At 44.9% G+C, this 17485-nt stretch overlaps 1 protein-coding gene across 3 annotated transcripts in view; it reads right to left on the reverse strand.

Moving 5' to 3' along the window:
• LOC125078876 (uncharacterized) overlaps positions 1-17485 on the reverse strand; it is a 172325-nt gene that overhangs the window by 47988 nt on the left and 106852 nt on the right. The window lies entirely within an intron of this gene.

Consider the following 17485-nt stretch of genomic DNA (forward strand, 5'->3'; position numbering starts at 1 on the left):
AACATTTCTAGAGTATAATCCCATTTTTTTTTTGAAATCTACGTGTGTGAATGGACCCAAAAAGTTCTGGAAGGATAGTTACCAAGATGTTCACAGCAGTTATCGCCATGTGATGGAGTCACGGGGTCTTTCCACTGTAATTTTTTTTTCGCTAATCTGCGAAAAATCTTGCTAATTTTTGAAAAATTTCGAAAATTTTTCACTAATCTGCCATTTTAAATTTTCTAACAATAAAATTGTGTTGCTTTTGAAAAAGGAAAAAGACAATAGGAGTTACTTGTAATTATTTTTTAAAAAGCTGATCATGCAACTTTAAAGCTGTTCCCATCTCTTATTACCAAATATGATCCTGGGTTTTACAAAACCGTTACCATACTTGGCTAAGACCGATTGCCACCCAGCACCCATTCTTCCCTTCTTCGGTAACAGAAGCCTGATGTTACCCCGGGGTGGCAAGCACTCAGCTAAATGACTGTATCTCCAGCCTCCCTTGCGGAACCCAGAGACTAAGTACTGCCCAATGAGAGGGACACAAAAGTGCCGTGTAGGTCTCCCAGAAAACTCTTCGAGGAAGCAGATTCCCCGGAAGTTCTGCCCACCCTCGGTCCTTCCCGCCTTCCTCCCACTTGCGGCTGCAAGGGTTGAAGTTCCAACAAGACCCGTTATTTAGGAATCTCTGCTCTGCGTAGACACCCCACTCCTCATTGCTACAGTGGGTCAGCAGCTAGCTGGGGAAAAATAAAGGAGGAAAAGGACTTGAAAGTCTAATTGGGGTGGCAAAGAAAGCCAGCAAATACTCCAGGGCTGGGCTTTCACGTGCCATTATTTAAAATCATAAACGCTGACATTTATGGAACTGGTGGAGGAAATGCCGTTCTGGCCAGCATTAGCCACAGAGAGCTATGGCAAGTTGTTTCACTTAGAAGATGTTGAACACGGGTACTGTGATTGTCACTTAATGGGTCAGGGAACCAAGAGAGACCTGCCTTTGTCTGTTAGAGCCTCCTCTCTGCAGACCACAAATATTTCCTTTTATGTCTAGGAAATGTAATTATGTCTAATGCAAATTACAAGCCAGAATACCACCACGACACTTCTTGCTTTTGTGGGGCTTTTGTCTTGTCATTATTTCCAAACTCTGAGGTCCCCAGGAGGCAAAGCATTAACTCCCAAGACCCTTTGGGGAACATTTAATCATGCCCTTCAAGGAACCGGTCACTGAGCATAACACTGATGCTGGACAAGTCTTCCAAGGTGACATTTGAACCACATCCTTCCCCAAATGGAAGTTTCCAGGCACCTCCCTCTTGCCTGACCTATTCAAGTCCACTGTCCCCTCCTGCAGGTAAAGCTCAGTTAGGGCCTTGTCTCTGGCATTCCCATAACCCCTGAGGCCAGTCTCTCATCATAACAGCTGCTGCCTACTGAGTCCTTACAATGCAGGGGCGCTGGGCTGATCAGCGCCTTAGAAGAGCCATCACACGTAACCTTCAGAGCAGTGCTATGAGGTGGGGACATGTACATTTTATAAGTGAGGATACGAGGCTTAGGGAAGCTAATTGCCCACCCTAGGCCTTGCAGTATGATTCAAAGATTATGAAGCAAAACAGAACCAACAGCAGCTAAAAAAAAAACAAAAAAAAAAACACAAAAAAAAACATAAGAAACAGCAACCTGGAAGCAGGCCCAGCCCTATGCTCGGATTCCAGAAGACAATGGCTCCAAACTCAGAACAGGATTCAGAGGGCATCCTTGAAGAGCCTCCAGAGACTCACAGTGAAGATAGGGCTGGGGCTGAGGCCATAAAGGGGACAACCAAGTAAGGCTTTTCCTCAGCCGCATGACGAAGCTTGTCCGCAGCATTCCTCAGAAGCTTCTGGCTAAACTCTTGCTTAGGGTTAAAGCTGCCCCCTACGGAGTCCTCATTATGTACCAGGCACACATTCCTCTCTGGGAAGGATGTGCAGATATGGGACAGGAGAAGGCCTTAACTTCTCCCAGGACATTCTCAGAAACCAGTACATGACGCATCAGCAAAACAGAGATCAGGTCTATTGTCACGCCACCTCTTGAGCCTTGAGAGAGAGATTTTTCACAGGACCTTCGGACACTGATCTCTGAGACCACCTCAGTAAGCCCCTCTATGCCCGAGGCTATGGTGCCCACTGGTGGGGAGACTGGGCCCCACGGGGCCAAGCACAGGATGGCCGCCATGACAGAGGGTGAAGCCAAGCAGAAAGCACGGTTTCCGGCAGCGGTCCCTGGCCTCCTAGCAACTCCACAGCCAGGCTTGGAGTTGTGCCTGAGTTTTTTGTTTCTGATTTTTGACCACTCCTCCAACCCTGCTTCATTTTTTGTCCACATAGAATCCTCTTGACAGACCCCTCTCGTGGCTTTGTGAGGGACCAGAGAGCACCAGTCCTGAATGGCTGCCGTCATTTGACTATGGGAGCTATCTCTGACTCCTTCGTCAACCACAAGCTAAAATCTAGTCTTCTTGAAACTGCAATTTTGATTCATGAGATGACAATGAAATGCCTTTTCCTCTGGCAGTCTACCAAGGCTGCTTTTGTTAAGCTCTCCTGATCCGCAACGGACACCGGACGGGATGGGCAAGGGTCTCAGCAGTGACCTCTGTGGGACACCAGCTTCCTGAAGAGGAACACGGCAGACCGGCGACTCGGAGGCAGATCCTACAACCGGGTGAGGTGTGCGCCAGACACCCACCGTCTCAGTATCCTTCTTCCTGTGCAGCTACTGTCACCAAGCACTGTCAACTCCACATCCCCAACAGTGACTTTAGAGCCTCTACTCCATGTCCTGCCCCAGAAGGCTAGCCACCAACATCTGTGTGGGCTACTGTACCGGCTGCCATCTTTCCTCTACCCTTGCACGCCTACATGGTGTGATCATGTCTCCCCCACCCCCTCCACCACAACACAGAGCATGGTGTGAATTCACCTCTGCCTCTAGCACTGATGCGGCATCTGTCTTACGTAGGTACACTGTGTTGGTCCTCTGTCCCCACAAACTCATCTTGGTGGACACCAAGCTCCTCACCTGCTGTTCCTGTCCTCACCTCTGACAGCTGATTGGTAACTAGGTTATGATGTTCTCACCCCACAGTCAGGCCTATTCCGTCCCAGCTCCCCTTCCCATTTCTACTTACACTGCCCTCAGGAGGCCTGCACCATCCTGATGGAAGTGACCTATGGAAGTGACCTCCTATGAGCTGACTGCTTTCCTAAAATACAAGGTGATTTTGTCACTCTGCTGCTCAAGATCCTTCAGTGGCTCCCCACTACAGAATAAAGTTCAAACTCCTTCACCTGCCTTTTAAGAGCCTCTAATGATTTATCCCAACTTATCTTTGTCATCTCATTTCTGAGCATCTATATACAAGGGTCTCGCCCTCCTTGCTAACATAATTATCACTGTTCCTTTCAATCCAGATATAATTTCCCCTTCTTTCTGGGTAAAATCAATCCCTCCATTCAAAGCATTTCTGCAACGCATAGTGTATGTGTTAACTGAGCCCTCCTTTATTCTGCCTATTATTACATTTGCTTGCTTTCATCACAGACTGGCCTGCTAGATGGCAAGCTCTTGGGGGCAAGAATCCCGCCTCATCCACCTCGAATCCTCTAGGCCGTCTTGAGCACAACAGACGCTCAGTGTATTTCCATTAACTGCAAATGAAGCAAATGAATCGAAGTTATGAGTTGTGTTGAAATAGGTTCACGCGGGTTTGAAAAGCACCATGGTCAGGATCATGTTGAAAAGCAGCTCTGGAGGAGAAAATGGCTCTTCAAGGGCTCGCAGTATATTTGAGATAATATAGGTGATTGTCCAGACATAAAAAGCCACAAAGCAATGTAGGGAAACACAATGTTCTTCAAACGTGCATGCAAAAATGAAGCAGAGATTGCATATAATTTATGAAGCCCATAGAGGTGTTTTCATGCCTTGGTTCTGAATTATACCTCTAGGATTTAAAATTCTACCAGCTTGCTTTGGAGAAACAAAGATTCTCTTAAAAGTCTTCGTATTGGTGCCCATGACTGTTAGATTGTGTAATCACCATCAGTCCATACAGGAAGTTCTCCGGGGGCAGTGCTGCCTGTTGGTTAGGCACCTGAACACCCAAGTTCAAATCCCAGCACCACCACTTAACTTGTTGGTGACACTGGGCAATGCCATAACCTCTCACCTCATTCTTTTCCTCCTATAAATGGAGAAAGCATAGTAAATACCTACCTTATTGAATCTTTAGGAGAACTGACTGAGTTAGTATACATAAAATCCTGAGAACATAGTAAACCCTATAACAACACTATTATTTTTAAATTCCAGACAGGGATGGACACTGTCCATCTAACAACCATTTATGTAATATCTAGTATTGAAGTACTTTCCTTCTCACTGATTTTAGGAACTACTTTTTAATGGGAAGTTTGTATTTTTTTAAGAGGTTACCATTCATTAAGGGTTGACCCCTTTCATACAGTATATCAATTAACCACGTAGGAACACAGGAAAGCAGCTGAGAGCTTGGACTTGGTAGCCAGGGTGCCTGGATTACCTGTGGGTGTCTTCGCTATACGACTTAAACTTTCTGGTTCTCAGTTGCCTTGTTTACAAAAAGAGGATAGTCACAGTATCTGTCTCTCACCACCCCTGTGAGGATGAATGAGTTGGGACAGGTAACAGCACTTTGGGATGTTGTTAGTGTTCAGTAACTATAGCCATTCTCATCCAATGAACACGTACTGAGCACCTGCTATGTGCCAGGTACTGTGCTAGTTGCTGGGGATCCAGCAGCAAAAAAAGACAAAGTCCCCACCTTCTAGAGATGTAGGTGCTATGGTCATCATCAACAATCTTGAAAGTGAGACTCAGGGCATACTTCAATCTGCCTGAAGTTACTTGCTAATAAGTAAACAGGCTGGGGTTTAAACACAGCCAGGACTTAACCAGAGTACCATCCCCTTCAACATGAAGCCTTTGGGGCCGGATTCACTCTTTCCCAACTGTACAGACCATGCTCATGTCTGCAGAGTTAGAATTTGGACTCCTGAGGCCAGACTGCAGACCTGTCAACCCTGGTTCCGTCTTCATACCCCTGACTGTGGGAAGCAGCCTCAGGCTGATCCCCAAGAAAGGCAGAGCCACTAACTGGACCACAGGTGGGCGCCTGACCCCAAAGCAGTCCAACTATAGGCTTTCCAAGACCCACAATGCGGCCCACACAGACCCTTCGCTCTGTATGGATAATGGTAACTAGTGAAGTCAGTCAGACTCAGCCTCTCTCCAGACGTGAGCAGAAAACTTCAGAGAGATGCAAACCAATGGGAAAGAGGACTGGGAATAAGAAAACACTGAAAAAGATGCAGAGAGCACACAGAGTAGCATCTCCCTAGTTGACAGAGGGCAGAGGCGAAGACCTCAAGCTCCAGGTACGGAGGACGAGAACTTGGAAATGGGACAACAGTGAATCCATGGGATCCCTACCCAACTACAGATCCCACATCCTGACAAGAAGCCCCTGTTTTCTGAGAGCGCTCCTTAAGACCCTGTTGGCTCTAGCTGTGTGTAACCATTCAAGACTCTCCAACCCCAACTTCCCTGTCCTGCTTTCTCTTCTACTTTTGCTTTACACATAACACTCCTGGGACCCAAACAGACCACAAGCATCCCTGCTCACTCTCTTCCATGCCTTACACCCATATCCTCCAGGGCCCAGCCACACTCACTATCTGCCTGATGCCCCCTTCAACGGGTGTGGCTCACCACCTGTGTCTTCTCTGATCTCCAGTTTCCTTGTTTGCCCACAAACACAAGATCTCTCTCCCCAGCATGACTCCAATCAGACTGTGGGCCTGGTGCCTTCTAGTATATTGCCTTGTGCACAGCACAGTAAAACCCAGTAAACATTTGATGGTTGGCTGGATTTTTGATAATGCAAAGTATCATAGGGCTAGAGAAGGAGTTTACAACCTTCAGCCCCACTGGGTGATTTTTCCCTCCCCTCCCCCATCCACAGGATATTTGGCATTTTCTGGAGACATTTCTGGTTGTCACAGCTATGGGGATGTGCTAATGGCATGCAGAGGGTAGAGGCCAGGGATGTGCTCAATGCCTCCCCCAATGTATGAGACAGCAACCTCCCAAAATGAATGCCTCCCACAACATGCCTGAAATGCCAGCAAAGCTGAAACTGAGAGACTCTGGACTAGAGCCATAAGAAAACTAAAGAAAGGGGCACCTGGATGGCTCAGGTCTCAGGCTCAGATCTGCCTTTGGTTCAGGTCATGATCTCAGGGTCCTGAAATCGAGCCCCAACTTGGGGGGTCTGCTTCTACCTCTGCCCCTCCCACTGCTCAAACTCACACACACACACACACACACACACACACACACACACACACTCTCTCTCTCTCTCTCTCTCTCTCTCTCTCAAATAAATTTTAAAAAAACTTAAAAAACAGAAAACTAAAGAGAAACAAGACTGAGGAAATACACTTAAAATAGACACTTTGCTAGATGATATTCCTCTGAGTAGTGTTTATGATTTTAGACAAATTACAGTAAAACCCTGTGGTCCCAGCCCCAGGATAATGCTGATTTGGATATGAGGCAATCTACAATCAGCAGCAAATTCACCCCCGAGATTCCATTCACCTCTCAGTAAGCAATAGCATGACCCTACATTTCATGGGGTGGCGTTTCAGGACCCCACTGCTAGCATTCTGTGGGGTCAGGCTGCGGCTCTGTGGTGTTGGCCGAGATCATGAGCAAGCTGATGCCATTCTGGCTGGTGTGATGATCTTTTATCCAATCAGTGGACTTGACTGGGTTTGGACCCATTTACCTGATTTTAACTTGAATGGCATTTTTTCCTCTGTGTTTGTCACACACAGGGCTTTGGAAAACAGAGGCCGACTCTACTCTCTGTTTTACTAGTGGCGGGGCCTGTGCAGTCCCCAAGGGTGGGACCGTGCCGGGCCTGGGCCACTGTGCTCAGTGCCTGCAGGGGGACCGTGCTTGGGAAACACTCCATTCTCTAGAAAGCCCTAGGTAGCCACCCATTCTGTCTCACCTCACCTCATTCAAACTTCGTTTCTTCATCTATTCAGATGGGGGCAGGGATTAGCACCTAGGACAGCAGTTGTTGCAAGAATTAAATTAAACGAGACCGTGTATATCAAGCTCCTGGAACAGAATTGGACACACAGTTCAATTAAAGGCTCTCATCCTTCCATCTTAAAACGAGTAAAAACCTGTTAGCTCTTTCAGAATCCTGAGGGGTCTCACGATTTCCTCCCGGAACCCCTCTGTTCTTCAAAAAAGCACTATCAAGCCAGAGGAAACTCTAAATCCCGGAGAATGGAATCGGCTTATTTCTCTGAAACTAATTAAAAATCAAAAGTTCTGCCACCATTTCCAAGCCAAATTTATTCTCACATGTGGGCTCCGCATTTTAAATTTTAATTTGATTATGCACCTCTCAGACTAGCAACAGGAATGGATGCGGGCCAGGGTTCTGTCTTTTTATATTTTCTCAGCATTACCAACCTAACTGCAGGTGCCTAATAAACAGTAAATGAACAAAGGAAAGAACCACAACCTCAGGTTCTAGCTAACCTCAGTTTCATCCTAAGGATGAAGACTAGTTATACAAACATGAAAGCTTATCTGCTTCTACTCTGGTTCACAACTAGACATAAAGCCATCAGGACTGAAGAGTTTAATGGTAGCATCAAGTTCAGATAAAATCTGGCAAGCCCACACGGCTGCGAAGAGAATTTCCGTAAGGCAGTGCCCGTGAGGGCACACAGATGGGGAAGGCTGTGTGGCCAAGCAGGCACCAGGACTGGCTCCCAACCGAGCTGGGTTCCATTCCTAGCTCTACAACCTCCTCACTACAACTTCAAGTCTGCCTCTTCCCATGTGCAGAAGAGCACTAATCCACCTGCTGCTCTGGGCTGAACTGTGTCCCCCATGCCACCCAAATTCGTACACTGACGTCCTAATTCCCAGTACCTCAGACTGTAACTTTACTTGGGGAAAGGCTATGCACTCTAGTTTAAAAGAGGTCCTGAGGGTGGGCTCTGCTTGCATATGACTGGTATCCTTCCAGAAAGGGGAAATTTGGAGACAGGCGCACGCGGAGAACGCCATGTGGAGATGAAGCCAGAGACCGGGGTGATGCTTCTACAGGCCAAGGAACACCAAAGACTGCCAGCCAAGCACCAGGAGGTGGGGGGGTGGCAGAAACAGAGTCCCCCTCACAGCCTTCAGAAGGAGCCAACCCTGCCGACACCTTGATATCAGACCACTAGCCTCCAGAACTGTGATGCAATACATCTCTGTCAGTTCAGCCACATAGTGCTGCGTACTTTGTTACGGCAGGAAACTAACAGAGAGCCTTGCAGTGCGAAGTTGGCCATTGTTGGGCTTACGGATCAGAGTGCCAGGAGTGGAACATGACACAGATAGCAGATACACGTGTATGGAGAACACAGGAGTTATCATATTGTCTGAATATAAAGCAACTCCCTAAATGACAATCTCCCATTTTTCTAATGAGAAAACCAGGGGGAAACTTTCAGGGCTAGAGAGGAAGTAGCCAAATGTCTCCCGGCGAGACTCAGTTTAACCTAGTTCACACACATGTAAAATCACATGCAAAAGAAAACCACATGCTGATCTTAGAAATGCGGTTTCTAGTTTCATAGTTCATGAAATAATTGTATTCTAACATCAGTCTTCATCAATCTTAGAAGCTTTTTTCCCCTCAGACATTTTCAAGAGAACTTCACCTTCGTTTCCATCTAAGTTGTTAGAGATGCCACACTTTTGAATCTGTAAGTGATGCTGACATGAAAATTTTGTCCTAATCCGCAAGTACTATGTTCACATAGTGAACTGGGGTTTTTTTCCTTCATGTATTTGTGCTTTTACGTATATTCATGACCTTCACTGTGTAACCACAGTGCTGTGTAGCATGATGTCTAAAAGGTGCGTGAAGGCAAATTCTAACAGTTGCCATTGTGAAGTCACACCTAATGGAATAATTCCTAAATCACCGCTGGGAACGTCTATAGGAACCGAAAACTAACCTTGATGTAGGCCCTTTCAGACTAATATGATTCTTCAAAATAAAACAATGGAAAGAGAATCCCATAACATGAGGGAACTTACAAGACTTGAATATAAGGCAACTTTTTCTTTTTTTGAGGGGCAGTTCTTGGGGGAAAATCCATTGCTTTAGTTCAGACTATAAGTAGCTTATGCACAGTGGGTTTTATCAATCCTGATGCTTTTTTCTTATGTCCCACTGATTCTCATCCTTCAAGGCCAAGTTCAAATGTCCCTTCCTCTCACCCACAGAGTTGGAATAAGTCTCTCATCACTCTGTTCCCCACTGCACACCACTGCCTACTCCCTATAGTTTTGTCTAGTCCTGAGAGTGGGCCCTTATCTTAACCACTCACACACAGCACCCTGGTTTGCAAATAAAAGGTCCCTTTTTGGTGGCACCTGGATGGCTTAGTTGGTTGAATGGCAGATTCTTGATTTTGGCTCAGGTCATGTTGTCAGTCTTGTGAGATTGAGCCCAGTGTTGGGCTCTGTGCTGGGCTTGAAGCCTGCTTGAGATTCTCACTCTCTCTACCCACCCCCTCTCTCTCAAAAAGAAAGTCTCCTTTTCTTTAATGAAGGAGAGAAAATAACTATTATTTTCTTCTGATCATAAAAGTAGTATCTACTTATTGCAAAAAAAAAAAGTCAAATTCTATGGAGATATTTTGAAAATAACGTATGTCTGGGACTCGCAGGTGGTGCAGTCAGTTGACTGCCCTTTTGGTTTCAGCATCAGATCTCGGGGTTGTGGGACTGGGTGGCCTCTCAGGCTCTGTTTGTGTTTTTCTCTCCAACTCCCTCTGCCCCTCTCCCCCCAAAATAAATAAGTCTAAAAAGAAAATAAAATACATCTTCCAAAACTCCCCTACTGCTAAATTTTTTGTGTGATGCTTCCGGAATTTTTACTGCATGTACACACACATGTTCAAACACATGGATACACAGACACATTTTCAAAAGATGAGAAATCATGCCATAACCTGTTGTTTTGTAACCTGTTCTTATCATTTAACAGATTATGTAATCTCCCTATGTAAAGAAATATAAATTTATATTATAATTTGTAATGGCAGCATAGCATTAGAATATCAAAATTTATTTAATCATTCCCCTACTGATGGAAATTTCAGTTGTTTAAAATTTTTTTAGTAAGCACAATGAAAACCATTGAAATTACAGCTTAGAAAAATGATCATTTCCTCAGTATAAACTCTGAGAAGTAGCATGCTAGTTCAAAAGGGTATACTTAATATCAGTTTTAACTGCTCCCAGTAACGGCGCCAAAGAGTGTCTGTTTCTCCAGATCCTCACCAACATTAGTACCACCATTGTTTTAAATCTTGGCCAAAACAAAAGGACAAAAATTTTTTTTTTCATTGTTTTAATCCCCATTTTTATTACTAGTGAGTTTGAGCATCTTTTTGGTCAGTTCAGTTATACAATTGTTTATTGCACAATATAATTATTTATGTTGTATTAAGTATATGAGAACACAGTACGATTATTTATTGTATAGTGTGATTATTCTTTGTATTATACTATATAATTATTAAGTTCTTTATAAATATTTGCACAATAATAACAGCTAAGACTGATGCTGTGCAAGGCACTGTTTGAGAACACCTCTACGTGCTCCCGCCTCCTCCGGGCTGGCAGCAGGCACTCACCAGTCATCTGGCAAAGCTTATCATTTAGTTTGAAAAGGAATCTACATTCTTAGGTTTGAAATAGGATTACATTTTGAAAGAATGTGAGTATTTGTTAAACATTTTACATACTTTTTTCTTATTTTATTCCCCCAACAATCTCGCAAGGGTGGTGCTATTACAATTATCATTCTCACTTTACAGAGTCATGGCATGCTTAGGTGACTTGCTCAAGGACACAGATCTAAAAGAGATGGTCATGATTTGAACCTAAGTTTTCTGATCCCAAAGCTTCCATCCTTAACCACTACACCAAGCTGTTAGGGACAGAAGCCCCTGGTAGGGGCACTTACTGTTGCCTAACACAAGTGGTGGTTGGTTTACAAAGTCCCCCAAGACGGCCTTGTCTCTAAGCCAAAAGGAACACTGAAGCCTTTAAAATAAAAACAGTAAGAGTCAGAGACAGAGTGCAGCATGGGAAACCTCCATGCTTGCCCCCTGTGCTTTAATCTCTTCATTAGATGCAGAAGAGTCCATGAACCAGAGACTGGCTCGGGGCTGGAGAGGGTCCCAGGAGGTGGGTTCCCTGCAGACAGAGAGGGGGTTGGGTAGGTCAGCACCTGAACTGGTAGGGCCCGTTCCATTTGGAAACCTAGACTAAGAAGTTCTGTTAGTCAAGTGAAGAGAATAGGAGACTGCAAAGTGAGGCAGATTAAGAGTGAGGGAGAGAGGGAAATAAAGAGGGTGACATTTTCTGAGTGCTCACCAGGCACCAAGTTCTGTGCTATTTGCTTTTGGTTAAGTCCTATCACTTAGTCCTCCCAACTCCCCTGGGAGGTAGGAATGAACACATCCCATGTGTAGATGGTAATTGTGCAAGGTCACACAATAGCAGAATGAAGGCTCAAGGCCAGTTCTTCTGACTCAAGTCCAGGAAGGATCCTGAGGGTTCCATGGATGTCCTGGGTAGGGTGAAGGGCAGATTCACGGGGCAAACCTTGGGGCTTGCACCTGCTATCCACCAGGGCTTGAGCAGCCCCAGCTAAGGGTTTACTGGAATGAAAGGATTCCACTCTTAAAAAAAATGTTTTTAAACACAGTACCGCACCATATTTGGTTCATGCCTACTTCCAACCACCAATCGGGTGCACTAAATAGACACATATTAATCACTGACTGTATGCAATGCTCCCTGTGCTGGCAGCAGCATTACGAAAATAAACCAGACATCGTGACATGGCCTTGACATCCCACCTTCCACCTTCTGGTGGAGAGAAGGATCGCACCAAAGAGCAACAGTGCTTGCCACAGGCAAGCTTGGCAAAGGGGAGTGAGCACAGGAGTGGGCCGGTGTCGCCAACTGCAGGCGACAGGGAAAAGTTTTGCTGCAAGTGCAGGTTACAGAGGGGCAGAGAAGTTCTTTGTACTCAGGAGGACAGGGAGAAGTTGTGAAGGGGAAGGTGTGTTGAGAGGATAAAAAGCCATCCATACGTCATGAGCGCAGAGAGGAACACCTGGAGACAGAGGAGGCATTTTAGGGATGAGGAACCCCTCAGACCGGCAGTCAGTGCTCTGGGAGCCCTTGTTCCCTTTGTCACACCCTTCAGGAAGCTAGAATCCTGAGAAAGAAATGCAGAGGAAGATGAACAGAAGCTAGAGAACGGTTTGTAGCTCCCGACCTCACTGAGTCTGCAACACCTTTTCACCAGCCCGGGGTGAACACCTCTTTCTCCACAGAAGACGAGGCCAGAACAGCCTCAACAAGAACAGAGCTTTTTATTTTTTTTTTAATTTTTTTTAAAAGATTTTATTTATTTATTTAACAGAGATCACAAGTAGGCAGAGAGGCAGGCAGAGAGAGAGGAGGAAGCAGGCTTCCTGCCGAGCAGAGAGCCCGGTGCGGGGCTCAATCCCAGGACCCTGGGATCATGACCTGAGCTGAAGGCAGAGGCTTTAACCCACTGAGCCACCCAGGCACCCCCAGAGCTTTTTATTTTTAACATACAATTTAAAATGTGCATTCCCTTTGATCTGGAAAATTCTTAAGAAGAGACATGTGACTGCAGTGAATACTATAGTAACATAAATGTCCGAGAGCAGGGTGTACGGTAGATCTATGAAGGCATCCCCTCCCCTCACACACTATAGCTATTACAATTAGTATTGAGGGACAAACACTAACATGAAAGATGTTCCTGACACTGTGAAGTGAAAGAAATTAAACTATGAAGTAGTGTTATGGTATCATTCAACTCATACAAAAGAAGAAAAAAATCAATGCATGAAGAAAAACATCAAAGTGTTCAGAGAGGCTACTGATTATTGATGAGTGTGCAATTACTCGTGATTTGGGCTTATCTACATTTTCTAAAGTTTCTATAATAATGATTTATTACTTTAAAAATACAAGCAATTTTAAGTGTTCCTCCCAGCCAGGGTCAAGACCCAGAACAAGTACATGGCTGGCCGCTTTCCCTGACTCATTTCTATGACCTGGCTTGTTCCAAGGCACAGAATTCAAGGCTGGAGGGGTGCCTGGGTGGCTCAGTGGGCTAAAGCCTCTGCCTTCAGCTCAGGTCATGATCCCGGGGTCCTGGGATCGAGCCCCACATCAGGCTTTCTGCTCAGCGGGGAGCCTGCTTCCCCCTCTCTCTCTGCCTACTGGTGATCTCTGTTTGTCAAATAAATAAAGAAAATCTTAAAAAAAAAAAAAAAGAATTCAAGGCTGGGTAACAGCAAGTAGAGTTGCACACCATCACTGCTATTTCATTCAGTGGGGAAAAATATATATATATATATATATTTGAGGTCGGTTCCTACCTAGGGTGTGTAGGCTAACCCTTCCGCTCTAAGAGCTGCTGCTTATTCTGCGTGGTCTCCACGCAGGGCTCTGTGCTGAGCACCTTCCCACTATCTCACTGATCCTGCTGACAACCGTGGAAGTTGGGGACCAGCACTCCCATTTTACAGATGAGGAAACCGAGACCCAGAGAATGCAAGGCACTGACCCAATCCCCAACGACCAGTAATGGAAAGAACAGAGTTTCAAACTCTGGTCTGTCTGACACCAAAGCCTTGAGTTTTCATAGACAATTCTTCCTTCTTAGGATCGGTTTGTTAATATTTATAGAAAATGCATCTGCATCAAAGAGGTGTTCCAAAATTCCTGGGACTGGCATGAAAACCTCCATCCGGGAAGTTGTCAAATATAAGGGAATAGGTAGCAACAGTGACAATCAAATAAATTTTATTAAAGGCCAGGGTAATGAATATAGCATTCAAAACTCCTCACTTCCTAATTTATTTACTACCTTTTCTACAATGACACTCCTATCTGTGCAGTGGAAATGTATGCTGCTGTGTATCTCCCCACTCTGCTTTCCACGACATCTCATGGGTAGCTTGAAACCAGCTACAGTGATAGTATTTACACCATGGAAATCAGCCAAAACTAGAAATCAGGGCTTGATTTGTTGTTTTGTTGTTTAGACTTCAGGAGGTTATGAAGAAAATGTTAATAATATAGATTAGACTTAAACTGTGCCATCCTTGTAGTTGTCACATTGTGACTAGCACAAAAAAATTGCAGAAATATTCCTCTGGTATCTGAAAGCTAGTATCCACCTCACTAAAGAAGCAGCCCAAGTCACTGACAAACAAGTCGAGTTCTGATATGTGTCTTTGTTGGGTCATTCGTGTTGGAGCTGTGCTCATTCATCAGGGATGTGAGTAACTTCTTTGCTTACCCAGACTGCCTTCACCTGTTTATCTGTAGTCTGATTTCGTTCCACTGGTTGGACGGCAACCGCAGGTTGGCTACGGATACAAGAGTTCAGCAAAAACAAATGAGAGCACTCTGTGATACTGAGACTTACAAATAAAGTGTGTTGCCTACGTTAATATTATTTGTAAGTTGTGAGCTTATATACCTCTTTTATAAAATTTATTGTAAACTTTCTTTTTCCTGGACAGTCACTCGTTAAACATTTAAAGCATCCCACTGCCTAGGACTATGGACACTTAACATAGCTCTTTCAATGATAAATTCTCATTATTAAATAGACAAGATCTTCAGTAATCCCAGTGACCCCCTGGGGAAGAGAGATTTCAGACCTGCCCCTTCCCGCAAACACAGGCCTCAGCTCCCAGCTTCTTAAAGTCATGTGAACTCTGGGCCCATCTTTCCGAGAGCTAACCACAGGTTACTCAATAGAGGGAAACTCACTCCTGGACCATGAGCTAGAAACAAAACAAGCCTGGCGAAACAGGTGCTTTCCTGAGCACCTTGAGAGATGTTCACCACACTCTCTTCTCAGTTCCATGTGAATATCTCGTTGTCGCATTTACCACATGACATGGTTAGCTACTGATTTACACGCCAGTCTTCTCTGCTACACCTTGAGCTGCATGGAAACTGGGGTGTCTCTGGTCCAGGCCTTGCCCAGCGAGTGTTCAATACTCTTGGGCTCGTGTATGAGTGCCTGAACTGACAGAAGTAGAGAGGAAAGGATCACCTTTACAAACCTGGAACGGGCAGAATTAACAGGTCTCACCTGTTATTTAGGTATTTCTGTTAGGGTTCAAGAGCAATGTTTTGATTGTGATGCTACATTCAAATGGACGCAATAGCAAGTCAATTCAAAAAGTCATCCACATTTTTCAAAATACTCTATGTATATTTGTTATTCCTACTATGCAAGGCACGTGACTATCACCATTAATGAGCAACATCCATGGAGTTCCTACAAATATATAAGCTGCCTTTGCAGATATGGCTCTTAAATCCCCAAATGTATGAACAAAGACACTGTACTAGACTCACCACTTCAGATTCCATATTGTAGAGAAGAGGGAAGAGCAACCTATCAGTGGTTGAGAGGCTATTTGGAGTGGGAGCAGGTCCCACACGTACAATTCTATCCAGAGGGGCTTACGTCTACCTTATTTCTGAAATCTGGGAACCCATGCCCAGGACACTTTGTGGACAGGAGACAGATGTAGAGCGGTAACAGCTACTCTCCAGAACAAGTGATCCTGAGACCAATCACAGGCAACACATATTTTTGACTTGGCTGCAAAACCACCCAAAGTTTAGAGAGTTCTCTACGTTGTGCCTAGAATTTAAAAAAAAAAAAAAAAAAAAAAAAGTGAGGGGATGCCAAGCAATACACACGAGATAAGAAGTCATTGCTTAATTCAATCACTAAAAAAAACAGACATCAAAAAAACAGCACCAAAACTTTCTTTCGGGATCCATATAGAGTTTGGTATTGGCCCACTTTCCTGGTTTCCATGCTTTCCACAGTTTTTAATTTCTCCTTCAATGACTGGAAACCAAATACATGATGTTACCCTTTTAAATTCTCTCTCGCTAGGAACTGGGAATTTCCTGACCTCACAAGCTAATTCAGAACACATTACTAGGACTGCCTTGCAACTCACCCAGCATCTAGGGGTTAAATCTCACACATTTTCTGTCCTCCTTTAAACAGGAATAATAGGAACCAGGAACCAGCTTTTATGACAACCTTCCGAAGATGGTACTACTTCTTCAGAGCACAACAGTTTAAAAAAAAAAAAAAAAAAAAAAGGAAAGAAAGAAAAAAAAAAAAGAGCCGTGCAAATGGAGATGAATGGTATGCAGGCCACCGAGGTAATTAAAAATGTATTTTCCATCTCCTAGTAATTGAATTGTGTACAAGCTGCAAGTTAATGAGGTCATCTACCCTCGAGCACTGACAGGAAAGCAGGAATAATTATCTTTCAATTTTTTCTTATGTAGCAATTAATTTTAACCATTCGCTTACACCCCACTTCCACTCCCCTCAATCCAGTCAGTCAAAGTCATGGCTAAACCGAATTGACAAGCAATTGATACGGTGGCGGCACAGAGCTGCCGAGGCAGGCAAGGTAATCAAGGGGCTGCAGCTGTTGAGGGCTAAGTGCTTCCAGGGAACGTCGCCAGAGATTTCGCATTCTGCCACTCGGAGGACACAGGACACACAGTGGTGGCTGACAGAACATCTGGTGCCAGGTGGGCTGGGAAGAGGCACGGCTGACTTGGGGAGGCAACAGAAGGATGGACAAGGATTGATGGATGGACAAGACTTTGAAACAAAATGTCACTTACGAAAACTGTTATCCGAGAACAGGGGAGAAATGCTCAGCCGCTCGTGAAACTTGTCCTGAACTTACAGCCGCTCGAGCTTCTGGGAGGGTTCTGGCCCCCCGTCAGGAGTTGGGTGCTGTCAGATAATGCTTCTAGAATCCACGAGCACAAAAAGTCTCTTCACTCATTTTGCTCAACTATCCTCATTCTGAGCCCACAGTTCCAGTTCCGGCAGTGCTGGGGAGCGATTTCACCCAATTGTGCTGGTACTGGATCGACTCAGCCCAGAATGCCTTGTGACGGGATAGGCAATGGCTGGAGTCTGTCCATCTGCGAAGCTAATGGGACCAGTGCTTAGATCACGCCCCAGTCACTCCACTTCTCTAACTGATGCTCTTAATATTAAATATGGTGGCCAGATTCCTCAATTTATATCTGTCGTCCTGATGCCACTATTAATAGCACCAACTTCCATTCCTGAAAGTGTCCCATTATGGATGATAATTTGTATGGCCACCTGGTGATGGGGTGCCCAAGGGTGAAAGGTGGGATATGATAAGGGGACAAGCTACCTCAAAGTGAGAAG

Source organism: Lutra lutra, chromosome 10, assembly GCF_902655055.1.
Source record: "Lutra lutra chromosome 10, mLutLut1.2, whole genome shotgun sequence".
Lineage (NCBI taxonomy): Eukaryota > Metazoa > Chordata > Mammalia > Carnivora > Mustelidae > Lutra > Lutra lutra.